At 48.0% G+C, this 24,254-nt stretch overlaps 1 protein-coding gene across 4 annotated transcripts in view; it reads left to right on the forward strand.

The window, feature by feature from the left end:
- The window catches only part of TENM4 (teneurin transmembrane protein 4), a 749,934-nt gene that overhangs the window by 281,026 nt on the left and 444,654 nt on the right, over positions 1 to 24,254 (forward strand). For all 4 annotated transcript variants that reach the window (XR_005020977.1, XM_036861484.1, XM_036861485.1 and 1 more), the window contains exon 4: positions 17,761 to 17,857. The gene's annotated coding sequence lies outside the window, so the exon portion shown is untranslated. The remainder of the gene's footprint in view (positions 1 to 17,760; positions 17,858 to 24,254) is intronic.

The following is a 24,254-nucleotide window of genomic DNA, read 5'->3' on the forward strand; positions in this document are numbered from 1 at the left end:
TGGTGGTTTGCTGGCATCCTTGGTACTCCTTGCCTTGTAGAAGCATCACTCCAGCCTCTGCCTTTATCTTCACATTCCACTCTCCCTGTGTGTGTGTCTGTCTCCAAATTTCCCCCTTTTATAAGAACACCAATCATGTTGGATTTGGGGCCCACCCTACTCCAGTATAACCTCATCTTAACTATTTACATCTGCAATGACCCTATTTCCAAATAAGGTCACATTCTGAGGTACTGAGGGTTAGGACTTCAACAAACATATTTGGAGGGACACAATTCAACCCATAATACCTTCCAAGTATTGAAATGCTCTGTTTTGTTCAATCCACTGCTGTAGTTAGCACCATTTTACCTTATGGATAGCCACTGGCCCATGGCCCTCTGTCCAGTAGTGGTCTCCCACTTGCCCAGCTTCCTACTCAAGCCTGCATGACACTTGGAAGGAGAGGGGTCTTCTTGGTGCTAAATTTTGCCTCTGATGTTTCCCACTAGACTTCTGAGACTACTAGGCCCCTTAGCAGCATTCTCCTGCTAACACTGCCAAGGTCCCACCATCTCAGAGGTGTTCAGCACAGCTGAACATGAAGAGCTCATAAGAATGCAATAAAGCCAGCCAACTCTCTTTAGGGGCAAACCCCAGGCCCCAGAAACAAAGCCCTGTCTCGTTCTCCTTCTTCCTTGGAATAGGGGGAAAAGAACTTACAGTTTTTCCAAATTAATGTCAGGTTCCCCTGCCCTCCCCATGATGGCTTTCTTGCTCTATCAGCAAAAAAAGAGACACAAGTTAAGTTCCCCATGAGACTTCCTGCTATAATGTATATGTAAATGTTCATTGAGCAGCTACAATGCATTGTACTGGGTCCTGGGTTCAAAGGTGACCACCCCATGGTTCTGCCCTCAATTTATGGTGAATGACCCAAGTTTCAAATAATCAATTGACACCCAGTCTTCCAGAGAAGGGCAGTGACTTGCCCAAGGTCATGCGGTGGGTACGTGTCAGAATTAGAACTACCATCGCTAGCTCTGCGTACGTAGTAAAAGTCCATGTGGCTTTCAACCTGTGTGTCAGGACGTTCTGAACACGTGTCTTTTGCTGCCTGACAATGTTGCCTTTGCACTGGTCTCTGGCCACGGTGGGACTAGTGGTGGCTTGTGGTTGAGCGTTAGTCTCATCATACTTCGTGTGGGAAGGAGCATATCGCACAGTCTGACACTGGATCTTGTAAAGAAAACCATCGTGAGAGCCTGAGCATGACCAGAGATTCGTTAAATTAACAGTCTCTGGGGGAGCTCCAGTTACCGCAGCACAAATGTGCTGATTACAGAGGCAGCTTGGTGGAAGGGGAAGGTCTGGGAGACCTGGGTCTGCATTCCATTGCCAATACGCACTGGCTCTGTGGTCCCGAGCGGGTGACTTAACCTCTCTGAGCGTCAGTGTCTTCCCTCTCATGACCCACTCAGTGCCACGTTCAAGGAGAGGAACCTAGTTGGTTCCCAGTACTGAGGCCGAGAACCTGGGCCTCATTCCCAAACGTACCGGCGTATCTGTTATCCATTGCTGTATAACAAACTTGGTGCTTTCAAACCACGAACTTGGCGCTTTCAAACAACACGATTTATCATTGCACCCTTGGCTGTGGGTCAGCTGGGCAGCTCTGCTGATCTACGTGAAACCTGGCTGGGCTCATTCATACATCTGAAGCCAGTTTTGGATGACCTGCCATCCCCATTTGCCTGGGACTGAAAGCGTCCCCGGGGCGTGGGGCATTCCGTTTAAAACTAGGAAAGTCCCAGGCAAAAAGGGATGACTTGATCACCCTGGGTCAGCTGGTGGATGGGCTGAGGGCTGATTGCTGTCTGGGGCCATGGAGGGATGGGGAGGCGTGGCTGAGCCATGTGCCTCTTGTCACCCAGTAAAATAGCCTGGGCTTGACCACCTAGCAGCTGAGCACAACTCCAAGAGAGCAGGAAGACGTGGGCTCAGAACTCACGCGTCATCACGTTGCCTCCTTCTGTTGGTCAAAGCGAGTTACAAGTTCAGCCCAGATTTAACAGATGGGGAAATGCTCTTCACCTCTTGATAATAGGATCTGCAGTCACATTGCAAAGGGGGATGAATACGAGGAGGGGAAGACCTGTGACAATTTTATGATTAATCTGCCGCAAGCGCCAGGAGCTCTGCTTTCTGCAGCAGTCTGATACTGTGTCTGTCAGCCACTGGGATGCCAGGAGGCAAGAGTGTGATGTGAAACAGAGCAGGCTTGGGTCTTCCCAAAGACTCTCCTCTTTGTGCCTTGCTTTCGTTCCACTCTCCTTAGCCCATGTGGTTCCCATTTAATGGAATACCCTTCCTTCCTCTTTGCCTGGCCAACTCTTCTCTTAAGGAATGCAGCTTGGTAGTCACTTCCTCCAGGAAGCCCACCCGGACCTCCCAGGCTGGTTTAGCATCCCCTCACTACCCTGGACCACCACCCCATTCTCCCACACCCTCTGTGCTTCCCTGTATCTCAGCACCGATCACTGGCACCAGCGCTGTGGAGACCAGGAGCTCCTTGATGTCAAGGGTGGTGGGATTCGTCTCTGCATCCTGGCACCACACTGAGGGCAGGGAACATAGCAGGTGCTCAGGAGATGTTTGCTGAAGAGGTGACTTGAGGTCACCACTAATTAAAGTTCCAGCTGGGATGGGAGCTCAGGTCTTTATGAGCCCCAGAGTCATTGTTCTGCCCGCTCCACTCAGGCCCCCGTCAGCTGCAGACATCAGCGTCATCCTGCTCCCATCTGCCAGGCACAAGACAATGATCTAACTGTGGCCTCACCTCTGCAAACCGGTTCCTGCATTTTTGGGCCTTGGCACTGTCTAGGGTGAGAGTCTGCACACGAACGACAACAATGATGTGGGTGTCAGTGTGAAAGTCAGACCTGTGTCAGGCTCTGCCTGCCACCGTGCTGTGACTCTTTTTTCAGGATCCCTGCAGCTGTCCAGCATTGGTGCCCCGGCCACAGTCCTGCAGGCCCTGTGGACGTGGAGGAGTCTGGTTCAGGGACGGGGAGAGTCAGACAGTCCTGAGGTCCTCCCCTTCCCCTCCTGCCTGCCCCCTTTCTCCACCCATGGCCACCACCCTTGTGTGGGTCCCATCCCCTCCACCTGGAGGGTTCAAACAGCCTCTACAATCACACAGCCTCCTCACACAGCCTCCTCTCAACCATTGTTCATACTTTTCTCTCTTTACTTCTGTCTGGAACTTCCTGATCCACTCTCATCTATTTTCTGTCTGGCAAACTCCTATTCATCCTGCAAAACCCTGCTCTGATATTAACTCCTCTATGAAGATGGAACTGACTTCTCCCCCTATTCTGGGCTAATTAATCACTGCCTGCCTACAAAATTGAGCTAGAATGTCTGAGTTTGATTCCCACTTCTGCCACTTTCTAGTAATTCCTATCTCTCTATGCCTCAGTTTCCTCATGAATTAAATGAAGCAAATAATAGGGGTTTATGGCAATTAGATAAGATAATGGGTCGATCATTCTGAACAGCCAATAGTAAATGCTCAATAAGTGCCAGCTCCCATCTCTTCATCATTCTTATGCTACCAGGTCTATCACCCCCTCTTGCTCATAAACTCTCAAGGGCAGGCACTGTTTGATTCCTCTCTGGAGCCCCTGCCCCTAGCATAGTGCCTGGCACACAGAGTGGGCATCAGGAAATGTGGCTGAATTTGCCAATGAAAGCCTTTTAGAGAGCAGAGCATGCTCTGTCCCCTTGGCGTTCCCAGAAATGGAGCTGATAAGGCCTGGAAGAGGAGACGGCCTCGGCTTCCTGCTCTGGGGCCTTTCTCAGTGAGATCGCTAGTGGAGCCTGTCTCAACCTACATCACCTCAGAGGAGATAATAAAGGTGTAAGTCCTCCGTGGGGTGTAAAGAGCCATTCAAACGTGGCAGCACCACCGCTGCTGCTGCCGATACTGAAGATTCATGGCTGCGGTGTGCATGCAGCATGAGCCAGTAGAACCTGCTCTGGGGCTCCAGGCCCCTCTGGGTATGGCCAGGACCTGAAAGACCCTCCCTATTTGGAAGGCATGAAGAACGCATGAAGGCATGAAGGAGGCATGTCTGATTCTCCTGTGGTGTCAAAGAAAAAGTTAGGCAAACCTGGGCATCTCTGACAGTTCCTGGCTACTTGGCTTGAACAAGTGATTTCAGCTTTGAGCCTCAGTTTCCACATCTGTTACAGTGACCTTATGGTATAGGATTGTTGTGAGGATGAAATATAACAGCAAACGTGAAGCACCTGGCACAGTGCCTGGAAGGCAGTAAGTGCTCCGCTAGTGTCCCTTCCCCTTTCCCTTTCACCCTTTTCCTTCCCGCCTTCTATACACTTGCGCCTGGGGGGATTTCCATCCTCCCAGTGACAGGGCCTGGGTGTGTGGTAAGCAGGCTGGTTCTTGAGATTAAACATGCTGCTTTCACCTAGGACAGGGTCTAGGAGCCCGCAGGCAGAGAGGACCGCGTCTGTGCCTGAAGAGGCAATTTGCTTTCCCTGGAGCACAGCTCGGGCTACGGAAATGGCCCCTCCAGGGCTGAAGAGCCATCCCGGCTGGTGCGGACACAGACTGTGGGATCCTCTCATGGCCCCGTGGTAACCTGACCAGGCTGCGTGGCTCAGCGCACTGAGCGCCTGACTGGCACTGCTGGCTCGGGGAGGTCCCGCTGGGCTCCAGACCTGCTACCTTGGGTCCAGGAGGGAGACCTTCCGGGCCCTGCTAGCCAGAGCCTGGGAGCCCAACAACCAGACCCCACGGGTGTCTGAGCAGCCAGGGTGGGTGGAGGAGAAGGATTCAAGGGGTGACTGTGGGCTGCCATTTCATCTCTCTGAGGTTTTGTTTCCTTGTCTGCAAAAGGAGGTTAATGAAGATTCAATGCAGTAAGTGTCGGGGTTCCAGGGGAGCTGGAAAATAATACCCACCTTCCTGGTCTAAATTCAAAATTAATGGAGACATAGCAGAGTCAGATAATAATAACAAATACTTATATACCATCATCACTAGTTAAGTGCTAACACTGTCTTAGCACTTACTGTTTGTCAGCCTCTGTTCTGAGCACTTCATGATATAACTAATTTAATCCTCACCACAATTCTGTATAGTAGTAGGTACTATTATCATCCCAGTTTTACAAATGAAGACACCAATGAAAGTCTAATTAATTTGCCCTCAAATCCCACAACTAGTAGACGGTAGAGCAGGGTTTAATGCCGGTGGCCTGGCTTCAGAGGCCGTGATCTTGACCACTGCGCTGCACCAATGATGGAAAGCAGTGCAGCTACAGATCTGTAGCCAGAGGGGCTTGCTAACACTGCATTCTAGAATTAGAGACAGCCCTATCCATTCCATGCAGGAGAAGAGAGGCTGGCTTTCTGTAGGCCATTTGGGGGGCCTGGGGCCGGAGGTATTTCAGGTGGAGGCAAGTCCAGTTCTGTCTGCCAAACCCACCAGCCCAGTAGCTGTCCCTTGTAGCACAGTGTTAGTTTCCTATCCCAGTTCTAGAGTCTAAAAGTCTGAAATCCAGGTGTCAGCAGGGTTGGTTGGTCCTTCCTGGAGGCCCTGAGGCAGAAGCCATTCCATGCCTCTCTAGTAGCTTCCTCGGTGTCCCTTGGCTTGTATGCACATCACTCCAGTCCCTGCCTCCATTCACATGGCATTCTCTGTGTCTCTGTGTCCTTCTCCATCTTTTTTAAGGACATTCTCATTGGATTTAGGGTCTACCCTCATCCCACACGAGCTCATCTGGTTCTTTGCCTTAATTACATCTGCAAAGATCCCAATTCCAAATAAGGTCACATTCTGAGGTTCCCAGCAGACATGAATTTTGAGGAGACACTATTCAACCACAACAGAGAGGATTAAGTGAAGGGGTGGGAGAAGCCAAGAGTGTTCCTCTAAAGGAAGTGTCTCCATAAGGAAACAGGATGCAGAAGATTCCTCTGGTATTAGTAGATATTAGCTTGGCTACTTTAACAGAGATCAAAACAACAGTGTCCAAAGCATAACAGAAGCTTGTTTCTCTTGCACATAAAATCTCAGCGGGGGTGGGGGGGGGTAGAGAAGTTCTTCACAAGATACTGTGGGGACTGAGGCTTCTCTATCTGTGGCTCTGCCGTGCCCTAAGATATGCCCTCCATTCCAAAGGCAAAGTTGGCTCACTAGAGAGGGCCGTGCTTTAGCTGGCACATGGTGAAGTTGGAAGTAGAGGGCACCCAGCTTCCTTCTAAGGGCACAACCAAGAAGTTGCCTATAACACCTCTGCTCACACCCAGAACTTAGCCAGTCACACCTGGCTGCAAGGGAATCTGGGAAATCTAGTCTTTGGCTGAGAGGTCATGTGACCAGCTAAAACTCAGAGGATTCTATTTCTAAAAGAAAGACAGGGAGCTGGATTATCGAGGGATGCTAACATAAAGTATGGGAAGTCCCTGGCACTTGGTAGGTAGTTCAGCAAATTATGATTTTGATCTTCTGCCATCACATTGCTGATAACTTCTTCTCACCGGCCCTGCGCCAATAAACCTCTGCATTTTCCATGGACCATGTCACCAGTCATCACAGTAACCCAAGCACAGACTGATCATGACTCCGTAATCCTGAGACAGTCCACTCCTTTTCACACTCCTTCACCTGGCTCACAAAGTCGGCTGCTCTCTGGGCCTGCCCTCCTCTCCAGCTCCTCCCTGGACCCCAGGTTACAGACGCCTGGAGTAGGGAGGCTCTCCCATTTTCCTGCATCTCTGACTGTGGGCATCTCCTGTGTCCTAGAATCTGAACCCCCAGGCGCTGCAGGCCCTGCCCATGCTGAGTGGATGGCTTCCTGCATGCTGGAGGAGCTTGTAGAATTTTCTGGCATTAGAGGGTGAAAGACAAAACGGTAGTTACAAGAACATCTGTTCCTGAGTGGAAAGCATATCCTCTACACACCAGGACACATGCCTGCGCAGTTCAGCAAGCTGGATGTTAAAAGGGAAGAGAATGTTCTGGGAGTGGGGACTGATGGACCCAGCCGTGATGGAGGCTCTGCTTCCTGGAAGGAAGCTGTGCTGGGAAATAAGGAGGAATAAGTGTAGGTGGTGAGTGAGGGCCTGAGGGAGTGACTGCATGGAAAAGGCAGTGAGTGCATAAAGGAGAGAATGAATGAAAGGGTGAAGGAATGAGCTAATGAGGAGCAAATGAAGAAATAAATAAGTGAATAAATGAATGAGTGAATGAGTAAATAAATGAAGAAGTCAATGAGTAAATGAATGAATGAATGAATGAATGTGTGTGATTTTGAGTAAATGTATAAGTAAACATTGGAGAAAATGAACATGAATGAATGAGTGAATAATATTGTGAATGAGTGAATGAGTAATTAAGTAAAGAGATGAATAAGTGATTGAGTCCATGCATGAGTGAGCCAGCAGTTGAATTACCCTTCTTTTCCAGGCAGCAAGACTGGAATGGTGGGGCAAGACTGGAGTCTGATCTAGCTGGAGGTCCAAGGTCAGGGCTAGCATGGCAGAGCCAAGGCTCACACCCTGGCTGTCTCATACCAACGGGTATCCATCTGCAGCACCCACCACCACCCATGCTTTAGCTGCTGTGAATATACTTGGTAAGGGGAAATAATCCTCTCTTTCTCAAAGAACCTTAGCAAAATTCTGGTGCAGCCAGAAAAGCTTAAGGTTCTAGAGGGACTTTTTATTTGTGAAAATGTTTCAAAGGTTGATTTTCTTTGGATCAGGCGTGCACATTTCCCAGCAAATTCACAGAAAGTCTTGAGAAGGAATCAGAAAGGGGGTCAGAGGATACAGGTGCAAACTGTCAGGGTGCAGGGAGCAGAGTTCCTGGGTCCCCTATAAGCTGAGAATAGTCTCTGAGAGCAGAGGGAAGCTGCAGAGCGAGATAGTGTTGGGTGTGCTGGTAGGACAGGTAGTAAGACAGATGCCCTTCTGTCTTTGCCTCTGAGCCTGGGCGAGTTAGAACGTGCTGGTCAGGAAGTTTTGACAGCAGTTCATTTCAGCCAGGCTTTCTCCAGCACTTGCTGGGTGCGCACTGCCGTGGATACAATGATGCAAGTACAGCGGCCGGGGCCTCGTGGAGTTCAGAGCAGTGGAGCCACCAGACAAACTCACCAGTGCAATATGGTGGAATCATGGTAGAAAGCAGGGGCCTGTGCGACCCCAGCAGGGGGAGGTCAGGGAAGGTGTCACAGGGTTAGGTGGCTTGTGGACTAAACCTTGGAAGGGGGTTAGAAGTTTGAGCGAGTCCAGGCAGACACACTGCATGAACAGAATCGTGGAGGATTGGAAGGACAATGAATGTTGGTGACGTCCACAGCTGTAAAAACTGCGTGACTCAGTACCAGGAAGGGGGGCCTGCCGCATTAAGGAGGCAGGTCCTGGGTCAGGTGCTTAGTGAGCATTTGTTGAATGCATAAATGAATGAAGGTATGAGAGAAGGAGAAAGCAAAGGAAGGGGGAGAAAGGAAGATGGAGAGGTTTACTCCGAGTTATAGAGCAGCTTGTTTGGGGCAGCCCAGGGCTTTAGAGACCTGCACGTGGGAGCAGGTCCAGGGGAAAGTGTTGGTCTCTGGGTGCCCTCTGGCTCTGCTCAGGTCAGCACCTGGCACACAGTTAACACTTAGTACATATATTTTGAAGAAATGTTAGTAGGTTCTTGAATTTGTATCAGAATAAGACAGATAAGGCGACATCCCATGAACAGTGGTCTGTTTACTACTCAGCACTTTTTCTTTTTTTTTTTTTTTCTTTTGTAACCTCAGTCTCATGGGATTTACAAGCTGGAACAGCCTTCAAGAATGATCTACTTTAACCATCTGCTTTTGTGGGTGAGAAAACTGAGGCTCAGGGAGGGGAAGTGGCTTCGCCTTCTGCAATTTCCATTTCCAATGGGATCTAGAATTACCGAAGTTCTAGAGGCCCGAGTTTGGTTTCCTGTGCTGTCAAGAACTGGGAGGCTCCCCCCACCTCCCCTCTCTGACCTCAGTTTTCCTCATCGACATGAGTGATCTCTAAGGCCCCTGCAGGTCCTGCCTCCCATTCGTCTCATTCACCCCACAGACACTCACTGAGCACCTCCACGTGTCAGGTTCTGGGCTAGGTTCCGGGGCAGACCAGAGGGAAGACACCCCCAGCCCCACCCCAGGCCTCCACCCACATCACATCATCTCAGCTCCTGTCATATAATATTTTTTTTTAAATGCTTATGTGTCTGCCATTCTACCCGACTCTGAGCTTCTCAGAGGCATTTTTCATTTTTGTGCTGCCTTAAATTCTTCCTGGAGCAAGGCACAAAGTTGATGCATAGATTAATCAATATACTGATTATTATTATTTTTGTACCCAAAGCTCCTTGCCCTGGTAAGCGTTCACTGGAGATATGCATTGGAGACAGTCAAATAAGCAAATAATTTCACCAAAGTGAGAATCGTGCCAGCAGGGGAAGCCCAGGGCCTGTGGAAGCTCAAAACATGGGCCCCTGATCTAGCCAGAGGGTGAGGGAGGCTTCCAGGAGGAGGTGACCTTCAGCTGAGCCTTCAAGGACAAGAAGGAATTAGGGGAAGCTGAGGTGACAGAGACAAAGGAAACAGTATGTACAAAGTGCTTGAGGCCCGAGAGAGCCTTGCCCATTTGAGGATCTGCTGGTAATTTTTGACACTGCTGGAAACACATCCTTCACCTCTCCAGGATTCCCTGAGGGGCGTGTGTCACCCGCACAGGAACAGTAGCCAGAGGGGAGCTGGGTACTGAGTCGTCCATGCTGATGAGCACCTGGGGAATAACCCCCTTACACACAGCACTTTGAGAATGGGGCCGGGGTGCTGGCCCGGCATGCAGGGCAGACTCTAAAGTCACCTCCCCGAGCTGCCGGTCAAGTGCAGCCAGAGCTCAGGCCCCATCCCTCTGGAGCCTGTGCGTTGATTGAATACCACCCGGCTGGCCTTTATTCTGGGCAGGTGTGTGCCGTGGGCCAGCCTCCTTCCTGCCAGGAAAGTGAGTCACAGTTGTTTGCACTTTTCATGGAACTGAATCTCACCTCTTTGTGGGGAATAACTTAAAACCATTTTAAAAATGTAAACATTTTTGAAGTTCAATTAGTCCCCTGGTAGGCCCCATGTAGGTCGGATGGATTGGCTGGGAGGAGTGGGGAGGTGGCGGCTGGAAAAGAGTGATGGGAGCCGGCGAACCCAGTCAGGAGGCAAGTTCAGAAACCCACATGTGCCCCAGATGCACCTCTGCATGCTGTGTCCCAAATTTCAGGGAGAAATCTAAGGCCAAGATGTTCTTAGAGTAGGAAGGAGGAAGAGGAGAAGGGGGCAAGGAGTGGGGGAGGGAGGCGAGCTAGCGAACTCCCCTTGGAAACGAACACCCGCTTTTATTTAAACATCAAATATTCTTAAAGGAAAAAGCAGCAGGTTTCCAAAGTGCTCTGGAGTCTACCTGGATAGGTTGCTCTTGCTCTGAGGTTAATATGAGGAAATAGCACTCTTAAGCACCCGTATTAACCTGTCTGTTGTTCTGTGGGCTGTGACAGCTGCCTTTTACATCTTAATGGCTAACCATTTATTTCACTCCAAAAAAAAAAAAAAGAAAAAGGCATTTTTTTAGCCCATGAAGCAGGTACTCAGGCCGGAAGCTTCGCCCCCAGAAACACGTTTTGGGGCAGAATCTCCAAGTGGACTCAAGTGGTTGCCACGAAAAGACCCCGCCCCCTCCATGAGCCCCCCTCTGTTTCCCCAGATCGTCTGACTCTCTCCCTCTTCCGAGTCCCCCCTGGCTTACCTCTCTAGACCTTCCTCTGGGCTGCTGTGGTCTCTCGGGGGAGACAAGTTTGTTATCTCTGGGATAGCAAACAATGGCTGGAAGGGTCCCCAGTGCAGAGAAAAGCCCTGAGAGCTAGGAGACAGAGCAGGAGGACCAAGCTGGACCAGCTTCAGAGAAGAGGAGGGATGTGAGCTGAGTCAGGGGAGGAGGATGAGGAGGGATCTTGATAAGAAGAGACAGCCACACTTAAACAGTACCAACCACCGGCCTGGCCTTGCTCCAAGAACTTTCAATATGTTATTTAATCCTCACAACCACTCTAGGAGGTAGGCACAACTATGATTCCTTTTTGAATAAATGGAGAAACTGAGGCACAGAGACATGAAGTCACTTCCCAGAGTAACACAGCTCTGAGTGGTGCAGCCAAGGTCACACTGAGTGTTCTGTCTCCAGAGGCCATGCTTTTAACCTCCTGCTATACATCCTCTCCAACCAGCCTTTACACATGCATTCATCCAACAAGTATTTATTGCCACGTAGGCTCCAGATGCTAGGGGTACATCAGTGAACAAAGCAGACACATTGAGAGGCTGAAGACACCCCTTGAGGACATCTTGGTGACAAGACAAAAGTGGGCCCCGCCCCGTTCTAGCTGGGGGGGGCACACATCCATCAACTGTCATTCAAAGAAGTACAAGTGCCCTGAAGAACATGTAGCAGAGAAAGTTTAGGAAGTGACTCCCAGTCTAAGCTGAGACCTAAATGGGGGAGGTGACTTCCGGGAGAGGAAACAGCATTTGCTTCCTGAGTATAATGGCCCGAAAGATGGCTGGTTTGCACAGAGCCAAGGAAACAAGGGGTACAGACAAGAAGATAGAGTCGGCGAATCATTCTGTGAGTTGGGAACAGAAACAAAATTTAATGTCCAGTGAAGGGCAATAGGCAGCTCTTGAGGGTCTTGAACGAGAGTGACAGATCCTTCAGTGTTTGGCACAGTTTCCAAAGTTTTTCACACTCACCCTCTTTTGTCTGAAAGCAGTCTGGTGAAGTGGGCAAGTTGGGGTTCTTGTCCCAACCTAACTGATCAGAACACTGAAGTTCCCCCAAAATGATCCCTAAGAATTGCAAGCGTGAGGCTGAGGGTCCACTTGCTCAGGGGGCTGGTTGGAGAGGCAGAGGGGAGAGGAGGCTTCACGGGCCGTACACGGTGTAAACCAAGGTGCCATGTGACACTGTGACGGGGGTCACCTCGCAGGGTGTGAGAGGAGCTGGGAAGGGTCGGGGAGGAAAAGATTTTCCTCTACTTCACTAGCCAGGTTCTTCTGGCTGATCTGAGAATTAAATTGACAGGAGACAGATTAACAGGAGAAAATCAAAAGCGTAATAACATGTACATGGTCGAGACCCCAAAATGGCTGAAGCCCTCACCTTAAATATCATCTTCAGCTAAAGACAAAAGAGAATGTCGGGAGGTAGTAGTTTGGGACTTTGAAGCGGGGAGGAAGGCAATTGACGTGGTGATGGAAAAGCAAATGTTTGGTAAATAACTGTTTGTTGGTCCGTGCAAATAGACAGTGGGCCACAGAGTAGACTCTGATCCCTAGGCCCTGTTTCCCCGACCACACTTAGCCCATATTCTTTGCAGATATCTCTGGTGATAGCTGTATTTGGGGAACAAACCCTCTATCTAAATTTTTTAGGCAATTAGGGGGAAGGCCAAAGTTTCTTCCTGAGTCTTTTGGGCCTTGATTGTTTTCAGTTCGAAATAATTGGCATACCAGAGAGACATTTGGCAGGGTGGGGTGAGGGGGCAAGTTTTGCTCCCCTGCAGAAGTGAAAGGGTCCAGCACTGTGCCTGGCATGTGGTCGTTGCTCAGTGAATGCCCATTCCCCTGCCTTCAACGGGAGGATGCAAGCATTGCTTTGGTTTTGCACACCGCCTGGCCACCATCCTCACCTTCCGTGCCAGCGTGTGTTCTGGAGGGTGTTTGGCGCAGTGCGTGAGAAAGGAGAAGGTGGTTCACGTTCCTTGCCCACAACAGGATCCCTGTTTCCTAGCATCACAATGTCCTGCTGGGAGATCTTGCGGGAAGTGAATGGACTGGCCTCTGCCTGGATTCTGCAGAGGGAAACTCAAGAAGACAACTTTCCAGGTTTTCTGCTGCCCACCCCTGGCGCCCTACTACAGCATGCACAGTAGTGCTTTGGTCAGGAAAAGCCCTCCTCAGAAAGAGCTACTCTGGAAATGTATTCACTCAAAAAGAATCACCAGTATTTACTTACAAAACCCTTTTGCTACATTGTTTTCATTTTATCCCCATGATAATCTTGTGAGGAAGTTACTTATTTGTCAACATTTTATAAAAGAGACTTGAGTGGCTGTTATTCATGGCACACATGAAACAAAACCCAAACACAGTTCCCCTCTGACCCCACTCCGGTCTCCTTTTAGCTGCATGACCATGTCCCTCTTGGTCCAGCCTTCGATACTGCCTACTCAGAGACATCTCAACAAACATTCCCTGCCCTTGGGTTTTCCAGCTCATTGGAGAGACGATTTAGGACATCATCCTGATCACTGGAAAAATGAGCATGGACCCTTCGTGGGGCAGGGTTGGGGGGCGCTATATTCTAGATATCATGCTTCCAGGAAGCCCAGAGCTCAGAGTTACAGCCCTTTCTCTGTGGCACATCCATCAGACATCAGGAGATGCATGCCAGCCAGCATCAAAACTGTGGCATTGGAAGGGGCCAGAGGAATGCGCCTGGCTCCCCGCCTCTTATTTTAACATCGCACTGGAAGGTCGTGTTCATTTGAGCTTTCAAACCAAAAATAAATTGTTGTAATCCATTTGCTAATTACACCATGCTGAAGTTCTAGACGCTGTAAACTGCAGCCGTGACAGATCTAGATGAAGTTTCTGGGAGTTTATTTTTAGCCATTCAGAGAGCAGTCAGTTTCCTAGAGTCTTCATTTGCAAGTCTAGGAGGGGACAGGGAAAGTGCGTCTGCACAGTCCTTCCTGCCCTGCGACTTGGTTGGAGTCATTTAACCGCCCCAGCCCTCCTCTGTACAGCAGGTGGATGTAGTAGCTGATCTTGAAGCCCTGTCTAACTTTAAGCTCTAACTCTCATTTCCTAACTATGGAAACTAGAATGTGTTCAGATGTGGTCTTTGCCTGCCTGGTCCATCCTGGAGAATGTCCAAAGCCACCACCCCAACATGTTGTGAACCATGGGACACAGGCCTTCAGAAACCTCAGGCTGAGTGGTTGCATGGTCCCCCTTTTCTGATCCTTATTGTTCGGGGGTGGAGAGAGACGGAAGGATTTTTATGTATTTTGCACCAGCTATGTGCATACCCCACCGCTAGGTGCTTGCATGTGAGTGCTTTTTGGATGGCCTCCCCCATTCAAGGCCAATGTCATCCATTTCAGTCGGCCAGTCGCTCATGATTATCTGTGTGCCAGGCACTGGGCTTGGTCCTGAAAACGTCATGAAGGTGAAGTGGGTGCAATTCCGAGCTCCAAGGAGACCAGCAGGGGAGGTAAAGCGTGAAATGAATATGTTGAAGAGCTTTTTGGAACTGCAGTATTAGCCATGGATGATAAAAGTGCCGAGTGTCATCGGAGATGTCACAGACTCATTCTGGTGGGGGTCCAGGTTCATTCGTGCCTAACGGGGGAGGAGAATCAGGGAAGGCTTTGAGGATGAAGGGGTATTTGAGCCAGGTTGGCTCAATCCTATAAATAGGATTTAGAAATGTAGGGATTGGGTAAGGGAAATTGCACAGAACTGCTTTGGTAACCTTGGAAACCACCCTGGGCAGATCACAGGGATGGCTGTCCCTGACCAGTCAGCATTCCCAAATGCCTAGCAGAGCACATTTCTTCCCCAGACGCCATGACCTCCAGCAAATTTTCTTCAGTTTTGACAGAAGTACGACATATTTTTTTCCAAAGTGTGAGCATAAAAAATTCCTGTGTTTAGATGCTTCTGGATAAACAATCTTCCCCTGTATTTGTGTGATTCTTGGGTGGATAGATGGATGCGTGGTCAGATGGATGAATGGATGGTTTGGTATCATTGTGGAGCTGCCACAGGAAAGAGGTGGGAGCAGTTAAACTGGCTGGGCTTGTGGGTAGTTTTATGGGAAGAGGACATTGGAGCTGAGCCTTGAACAATGAATTTTCTCAGCTCACGGTACAGATAAAGGTCTTCCATTCTGAGGGAGGCAAACTGGAAGCATGAAATGCGTGACGTTGTGGGAGAATGGCGAGTTGCAGAGGCCAGGGCATAGGAAGGGAGGATGAGTAAATGTAGTAGCTGAGAGCACAAGCTTTGAATTAGACAGATGGTGTTTTGAATCCCAGCTCCGCCACATAGTAGCTGAGTGATCTTGAGCAAATTATATTTCTTTCCTTAGCTTCTCCTTCCTCATCTGTAAAAAAGGAGCGTTAATAATAACTACCCCAGGTGGTTACTGTGAAGATTAAGTGAAATAATGTTTAGCACAGTGATTGGCATGCACTTAATAAATAGTAGCTTATGGTTCATATTTTATTGAAACAATTCTAATTAAATTATGAAAGATATAATGTTATATACCAATTTTATGTCAACAAAGAACAAATTATGGAAATGCCAGTTTAAACCACAGAATTTAAGGAAGAAGGGGCTCCTTACTCTTTCACATGTAAAGGTGAGGCAAAGAAAAAAGAACTAGCAGAAAAGGCAGAGAAAGTCCTTGCAGGAAAAGGAGAATCAGAAGAGACTGGTGTTGTAGATGCCAAGGCAGGATTGTTTCCAGAGGAGAAGGTGATCCTGCTGGCGGATGACCCAGGGAGGCCACTGCAGACTGAGAAGTCTCTGGAATTTGCAGGGACAACATCATTATGATCTTAAAGAGAACATTCTGGAGGTGGAGCCCCGCCACAACGATTTGTGGGGTGCGCGGGTGTGCAGGAAGTGGTTTAGATGACTCTTTCAGGAATTCTCTCAGAGAAGGAGAAAAAGAACTTGGAGTGGGATGGGGACAAGGTCACGGGAAGGGCTTAGTTAGACGAAGACTATTTGAACTCAGTTATTTTTGTACCTTTGAAACCCATGCCTTCATTCGATAGACATAACATCACTGTCCCGTTCACGATTCTGATATTCTGGCACCCATCACCCAACACTTACCCTAGCCCCACTGGGAGCTATGCCTGCCAAGAAGATTTTGTCTGGATGTATTTCTTGTAGTTGCATTTTAAAAACAGTAGGAATTTAATGATATGTTGGAATAAAGCAGGTAAGAAATGATGTCGGCATTGAGGGTGATAAGTTGACGGATTCGAGAGACAGTAAGTAAGCTGACCTGAGCGGATGTAAGGAGTGAGGGCGAGGGGAGTCAAGGAGGGACCCTGGGGTTCTGGTGTGGAGGGCTGAGTGAAGAGCCACACCAGCTGGTGCGTGTCCCTTCTCCATGTGGTTCCTCACCCCCACCCATCTGGGTGGCACCTCACAGGCTCCTCGAGAGTAAGAAATCAAATGGCAGATGTGGTCATCATTTGGAAGCTTTCAAATGCTTTATAAATCTAGGTATTCTTATTAATATTGTTATAATATTATATATTATATTGTTATATATAGCAAGAAATGGTGCCTCCAGCTGTCTTTCTTATGCACTCTCTCTGTTTTTATCTGCACAGCCTCTTCGTCAGTAAGTGTTGTAATTCTAAATGGCAGGAGGGAACTAATGTGTATTGCTCAGGTACCTGTTTACAGATAAGGAAATGGAGGGGCAGGGAGGTTTAGAAAAACTAACCCGAGATTACACCCAATGACCAGAGGATACACGTTCTTTCCAAGTATACATGGAACATTCACAACAGTTGACTACATCCTAGGCTATAAAATGCATCTCAGCAAGTTTCAAGGAATCAGTATCCTGCAAACCACATTCTCCCGCCACAGGACAATTAAGCTAGAAATCAATAACAGAAAGATGAGTTTAAAAAAAAAAATACGTTGAGGGGGAGGGATAAGTTAGGAGTTTGGGGAAAAAATGCATTGAGAGATATTCACAAAAACACTTCTAACTAACTCATGAGTCAAAAAAGAAATGATAATAGAAATTATAAAATATTATAAATGAATGATAAGAGAAATATCAAATATCAAAGTTGTGGAATATAGCTAAGACAGCATAAGGGAAATGCTTGACCTTAAATGCTTGCATTGGGAAAGAAGAAGGGCTGGAAATTAACAAATGGGCTAAGTATCCAATTTAAGAACAATAGTAAGGGAGGGTGGGCGGGAGATGCAAGAGGGAGGGCATATGGGGATATATGTATAGGTATGGCTGATTCACTTGTTATACAGCAGCAACTAACACAGCAATGTAAAGCAATTATACTCCAATAAAGATGTTAAAAAAAATTTAAAAATAAAAATAAAAAAAAGAACACTAGTAAACATAAATAAACAAGACAGCTCAAGGTTGCACAGTTATAAGTGGTAGAGCCAGGATTCAAACATAGACATGGCTGCTTCCAAAGCTCTCACTCTCTCCACTACACCATGAGCCTTTCTCTGTGCTGTTTTCCATAAATATGCCCAGTGCCTGGAAATTCTGTTTCTCCCTAAGGGTCAAAGAGCTGAACCTATAGGGTAACTCCCTGTATCAAAGGTTAATGATAAAGCACGCTCGTTTATTCATCCATCCTTTCCCTCATTCATTCATTAAATATTTATTGAGCATTTGCTATGTGTCAGGCACTGGGATCACTACCTTAGTCGCCTTTCCCTCTGAGTGTTCCAAAACCAGCCTTCAGCCTGGGGCCCAAGCTGCCGCTGCTGCCCACCCGCCGCCCCTCAAGCTGCCTAAACCTCATCTGCTGTTTGTCAGAAGAGCAACCTCGTCAAAAATGACTGATTTCTGTCTTGTCTCTTTCAACAGGTAGACTGAAATTACCATGTGTCCAAATTAAAACTGCATACTTCAAGGATTATTTGAAGGATTATTCTTAGACCCTTTTAAGAAGATTTAAAGAAAAGTGAGTTGATTTTTTTTTTTTTTTTACACTTCAGAGAGTATTCATGATTTAAGTTAATGATATGGGTGCTTTTTTACTCTACCCCTTAAATATGTGTTAATAGGTAGACTTTATATCCATTTATTTTATAAGAAATTCTTTCCCTAAATCAATGAGCAGGGAGTACAGGATTACTGCTTGGCTTCCCTGTACGATTTTAGTACATTTCAAAGGCTTGTGGAATCTTAGAGATGAATGGTTCTTAGAGATGTGGATCTTTGGTAGGTAGGTAGATAGATAGATAGATGGATAGACAGACAGATAGATAGATTTGGTCTATGCTTGGAAAACTCCAGGGACTAATGAGGAACTGGTTATCTCCCCCCATTTATGATCTTTATTTAAAAAATCTGGATTTGACATCCACTGTGTCCACTTCTCCTCACATCTTGCCAAGCCTCTTTTTCACTAGACAGTCCTACAAATGTTTGAAGACAAAAGATCATGCCCTTCCTTGAGATCTTTTTTTATTCTTTGTCCCTCATAATTTGGTTTTAAGAGCAATTCCTTCCCTGGTCATCTTCTTTCCAACACTGTAAATGTCTCCTCAAAAAGAGGCATCGCCTGGAACACAGACAGTGCTCTACCAGCGTCCTTTGTCCCAGGAGATGCGTGAGAATCAGAGGAAGATAAACCCAAGGACCAGACCCGGGTTCCAGTGCCAGTTCTGCTCTGGCGATGCTCTCGGGAAAGTCCCTTCATCCCTCTGAGCTTGGAGAAAACAGGAGGGTAGGACAAGGTGGTCCTAAGATGCTGTCCACCTCCATGTGGATAGTTTTGCTCACTCAGAGTAAAGAAGTTGCTGCTTCCCTCTGTCCCGGGCCCTGGGATGGGCCAGGACTTGGGGATCAGTGGGATGTGGGTACAATCCCAGTCCTATCACTTGCTATGTGACCCTAGACTGTCACTTCTCTCTGAGCATCTATTTCCTCATTTGTGAAGTAAGGATATTAATACATGTGGCAAAGGATTCGTGTGAGGTGTGCTGGGATAAGGTACATAAAGCGCTTGGTACCTGGTGTGTAGGAAGTGTTGAATAAATGGTAGCCCCTAGTAGCTGCATAAGTAGTGATGGGGCTCCTTACCTCCAGCTGGAGGAGAAGACAGCAGGTGGTGAAGAGAGAAGCGTGAATATGTGGGTGTGCTTGTTAGGGATGGGGGAGGAGTGGCCACATCCCAAAAAGTCTCATGCATACACAAGCCCAACTCTGGAAAGTTCATGAAATTAAAACTCTACTCAGAATCAGACAAGGAATGATTGGTTGCTGCGGAATACACAGTTAAAAGGGAAGTTTTTAGGGAGGATCTGAGGAGCTGCACAAATTCTGCCCATTTCTGGCTGCTGCCACTGCCCCAGTCCTGGATAGTAAGGATTGGTGTCCCCAGAAGGAAGGTCCTTAGACCCCCAGTAGACCTGGGGGGCTTGAGAATCATCATATATCTGTATATGTTCAGAAGGCTGGTTGTGAGGTTGAGATGAGAGACTGAGTGTGAAAGGGATTTACAAACTGTAGAGTACCCTCCACATATATGTATGTTTGTATTATTTATGTATTATGAGATATTTCAGTACTTTGGAAATCAGGAGAGGGGGGAAACTCCATGTGTAATGAAGCAGTAGGGTCCAGCCCACGGATTCCTGAGCAGAACAGCGTGTGTGTGAATGTATGCACATGTCTGTGTGTGTGCACATGCACGCCTATGTGTGTGAGTTTGTGTGTGCACATGTGTGTGCATGCGTGAGAGAATCTTTGGGCCCTTTGGATGTGGTCATCACTCTGCACGGTGACTGGCAGCCTGGAGAGAGTGTGACATAGGAATGAAAACACAGGGTGTGGGTCAGTCAGCTTCGCTCTATAACTGACTGGCCGTATGACCTTGGCCGCATTTTTCCAAGAGTGCCCCAGCCCCTGCCTTTATGGAGCTTAAAGGGTGTGGGCTGGGCTACTCTGGGGAGCTGGGAGGGAACTGCATAGAAGGTACCCTTCACACTGAGAAGGCGTCCGGGCTGTGTGAGTGCCCTTCTCCTGTGGTTAATGGAATTTGTCAGAGTTTAGGGAAGTCTTCTTGACCTGTTGGCTGAAAGGACCCTACCCTGAGGGCCCAGGCACCTGGGTGAATGGAGAGCACACCCTTCAGCCCTGTTGCAAAGGCTCCTTCCAGAGGTGTTCCACACCTCGGCCATCCTTCCCAGTCCCCTCCCTCAATCTGGCTGTGGGGCTGATAAATCTTAAATTCAGGAGGACTGGGAACTGTGTTGTCAGTGAAGGTGTGGAACAAGGATTTTTTTTTTTTTTTGAAATTATTATAGCTAATGTCATGGCCTTTGTTCTCCAGACAGCTACTGGCTCTTCATAGCAGGGTGCTGCCCCAGGCTAACACTGCAGCGGATGTCACTGGCCAGAGGTGCCCATTTCGAGGTTTCCAGATCCGGGGAATACTATATAATCGTGTATTATAGTGTTTTATGAATTGTGGGTTGTGACCCATTAGTGGCTCATGAATTTAATTTGGTGGTTCAAGATCGTCATGCATTAAAGTGAAACAAAGTGATCCAGTAGCCCATAGAGTGAGTGACAGTATTTATATTATGTTTCAACCCAGGTCTCATATCCAAAATATATACAGTTGACCCGCGAACATGCAGGGCTTGGGGCACCAACCCTCTGTGCAGTGGAAAATCCAAGTATAATTTATAGTGGGCCCTCCACATACACAATTTTTCAGTATCCCAGGTTCTGCACCTGCAGATTCAAACACCCATGGACAGTGTAGCATTGTAGTATTGACTATTGAAAAAATCTGTGTCTAAGTGGACCCATGTAATCCAAACCCATGTTGTTCAAGGGTCAACTGTATAGTAGGAAGAAAAGAGGAAACTGCTACAAATAAGTAAGGAAAAGACAAGCAACCTAATAGAAAAATAAGCAAAAGATATTTCAAACAGATACTTCACAAACGAGGATATCCAAATAACCAATAAGCATACGAAAGCGTTATCAGTTATCAGGGAATTACAGATTAAACCAGCAATGAAATACCACCATACACCCATAAGAATGGCTAAAATGAAAAAAGAGAGACAATACCTAGCGTTGGCAAGGATGTGAAGCAACTAGGACCCTCACACATGTCTGTCTGAAGTCTAATTTGGTATGATGACTTTGGAAAACTGTCTGGAAGCATCAACTAAAGTGGGACATATGCAAACTAGCCATTCCATCCTTAGATACACTCATGAGATGTGCATACACCTTTCCACCCTAAAACATGACCATCGGCAACGCATGGATAAACGGTGATACAGCCACACAATGGAATGTTGCCCCCAGCAGTATGAACGGCCCTCACAAATACAGTGTTGAAAGAAGAAGCCAGGCACAGAGAAACTTTATGACTACATTATGACAAAACTGAGCTAAGTTGTTAGAAGTCAGGAGAGCAGTTATCCTTGGGGGAGGGGCTGGTAAATGGGAGGGCACAGTGGAGGCTTTCAAGGTATGGGTAATGCTCTGTCTTTTGATCTGAGGCCTGGTTACGTGGGTGTTTTCAATTTGTGAGAGCTTATCCAGCTCTTTATCAATGACATGTACACTTACGAGACTTACATTTTGCTTCAATAAAAGTTTACAGAATGAATGTATAAATTATGATTTGTAAATGAATAGAAGAGAGTAGAAAACACAGCAGGTAGTAAGAGTAAGCATTGTAGAGTGAAACTCAAGTTACATGTGGGAACTGTATGTGTGTCTAGGCTGAGCTGAGACGTCCAATGTACTCCTTCCTGGGGGTCACAGGCCAAAAAATGGGGAGACACTGAGGGCGTCTAACCCTCTCATTTTAAGATGAGGAATCTAAGACCCAGAGAAAAGGGAATTAAGAGCAGAGCTAGGAGGAAAGCAGGGCCGGGGAGAAGACTGACCCTAGGTCTCCTTCTGCTGATGCCGGTGTCTCCCGTTTCCACTGCCAGTCGGTGGAACGGCGAACTCGGCTGAGCAGATAGCCTCTGTCCAGCAGATGGTCCGTCTGGCACTGTAGCCTCTGGGAGGCGGCCCTGTGCTTTCAGCCCAAGGGGAGCGTTGTTTTCCCACCGCAGACGGGTAGAGTCGGAGACCCAGCCGCCTCTGCAGGGGCCTGGCTCTAGCTCCCCGCGTTCCCTCCCTCCTCCTTCCTGCTTCTTCTGCCTCATCTGCTCCCCTCCGAGCTCCGGAAACACCGCTGCACTCAGTCGTGCTTTCATTTGTGTAAAACAACTGTCATGCCAAAGCAATTTTACGGTTGTAGAAGTTGGAAAACTGTGAAGAAAATACGTTGGGGGAACACGAGCCGACAGAGCATGAGTCAGTCCTGGCTTTGTGCTTTCATTTTGTCACAAAATTGTGAGCCCATTCCTCCGACCTCTCCTGCGAGGGGTCACGGGGCTACCAGCCCCTGAGGGCGCGAGAGGAGCGGGGCTGTAACCCTGTCGCTGCCAGGCAGAGCTTCACAGAGGAGGAAAACGTGCCGATTCTAAAAGGCTCAGTATGAACCTCGCACAGAGCCTGGAACCATCTGAAATAGGAGGGTTACATAACATCAGGGGCTTTCCAGCTCTTTTGACTGGGACCCAAAGTACAGAACACGTGGGGCATCTTCACTCAGCACACACCCTCACCCACACAGGGAAACAGGTGCAGTTTACGATGTAACAGCCCAGGCCGCCCCAGCACGGGCATCCAGCTGAACCCTGGGGACGGGGTGCCGGAGGGAGTCTCAGAGAGGGTTTCACGGAAGCCAAGAGATTTGAGGTAAGGATCAAAGAAAGAGAAACTGCACAGGCAGATCGCTAAGGACTGGCCAGCAGGTGAGAACCTCATTTGAAAGAAGCCATCTTGCATTCTGGAAACGGCCTGTGGTTCCATAGAGTCAAGGCTGAGGAAGTGTGTGGTGTAGGAGAGGATCCAGAAGAGGTGGACGGGGGCCAGATGAAAGCCTCTGTGTCCTGACAGGGAGTGTCTGGGGTGAAGAGGAAACATCACCTGAGATTCGTATAAGCAAGAAGTGCCTGTAGCCTTGGAGACAGACTAAGAGATGCAGGCAGACGCAGGTATGAACGTTGGTGCAGACGCAGGTATGAACGTTGGTGCAGTCCCAGAATTTTGTGTTACAGCACTCACCTGTGCCATCTGCAAAGAAAACTTTCAGAGAACGCTTCTGATCCAGGCCTGGCTGAAGGCAGGAGCTGGAAAGATGAGTAAGACAAAGTTCCCGGCCTCGTCGTCCTGCCAGTGGACTGACAGGTCAAACCCAAACACAGATTTGACATGGTAGTTATTATTCTAGGGCAAAATGTCCCCAATAGTGTTTTATGATACATCAGCCCCACAAAATGTTGTTTGGCAAAAAAAAAAAAAAAAAAAAAGGAGGAGTGTTTCCATGTTGAGCAATCTGGAAAGTACTGTATCACTGACTCGCTCCTGGTAGACCTCACTGCCTCTAGCACTCTAAAGGCTCTGAGAAGTCCTGCAGGGAGGACGCTCACCTAATATTTCCCAAACTTACTTGCTCCAGGACACATTTTTTTTTTTTTTTTTCAGGACACATTTTTTTTTGCATGTCTGTTCAAATCCCTCTGTTTCTCCAAATTGATTTTGGGAAAGTCCATCCTAGAGAATGGCCTGAAGGCTGGTGGGGAGCTCTGAGGAAGGAGAAGTGGGCTCTGCCTGGGAGAGGACAAGGAGAGCTTCCTAGAAGAGGGAGATTTTGTGCCCACTATAGAAGGCCCAGTCTGAACCTAGCACAGGGTCTGGCCCCCAGCAGGTGCTCGGTAAATAATTAATAAATGAAAGAACAGCTACTGCGTTTGCTGGTGAAAAGAGCCTGGCGTTCTCAGCAGAGGCTGGAGACAGAAGGTACTCAGCGCAGTAGGGCTGTGCAAGTGTGCCTTTGGCAGTTGAATGTAAGGTTTCTTTCCTCAAACTTGCCCCCCTCTCTTGACTGTTTTGGAAAAGGCAACAGGAGGCAGCAGAGGCAAAGTGGCTTAAGGTCACATGCTCTGGAGCCAGACTGCCTTGAATCCCAGCTCCATCACGTCCTAGCTAGTTCCTTGTACAAGTTGCCTTAACCTTTCTGTGTCTTATCAACTCCATCTGTAAAATGGTCCTAAAAATAGTGCCCAGCTTCCTAGCACCCAGGATGAAGGGTTCCAGTAGGCATGGCGTTAGACAGGGGCATGCAGTAAGTGCCACATAACCACTAGCAACCCTCACCTGTTGGCTGCTTTCGGTCATTACCTCCCAGGCCTTTGTCCGAGTTCCCTTCCCCAGTGTTTCCCAGCAGACTGCGGTCCTCATATTTCTGAGTGAGGTGATCTGCACAT

Source organism: Balaenoptera musculus, chromosome 8 (assembly GCF_009873245.2).
Source record: "Balaenoptera musculus isolate JJ_BM4_2016_0621 chromosome 8, mBalMus1.pri.v3, whole genome shotgun sequence".
In the NCBI taxonomy this organism is placed as follows: domain Eukaryota; kingdom Metazoa; phylum Chordata; class Mammalia; order Artiodactyla; family Balaenopteridae; genus Balaenoptera; species Balaenoptera musculus.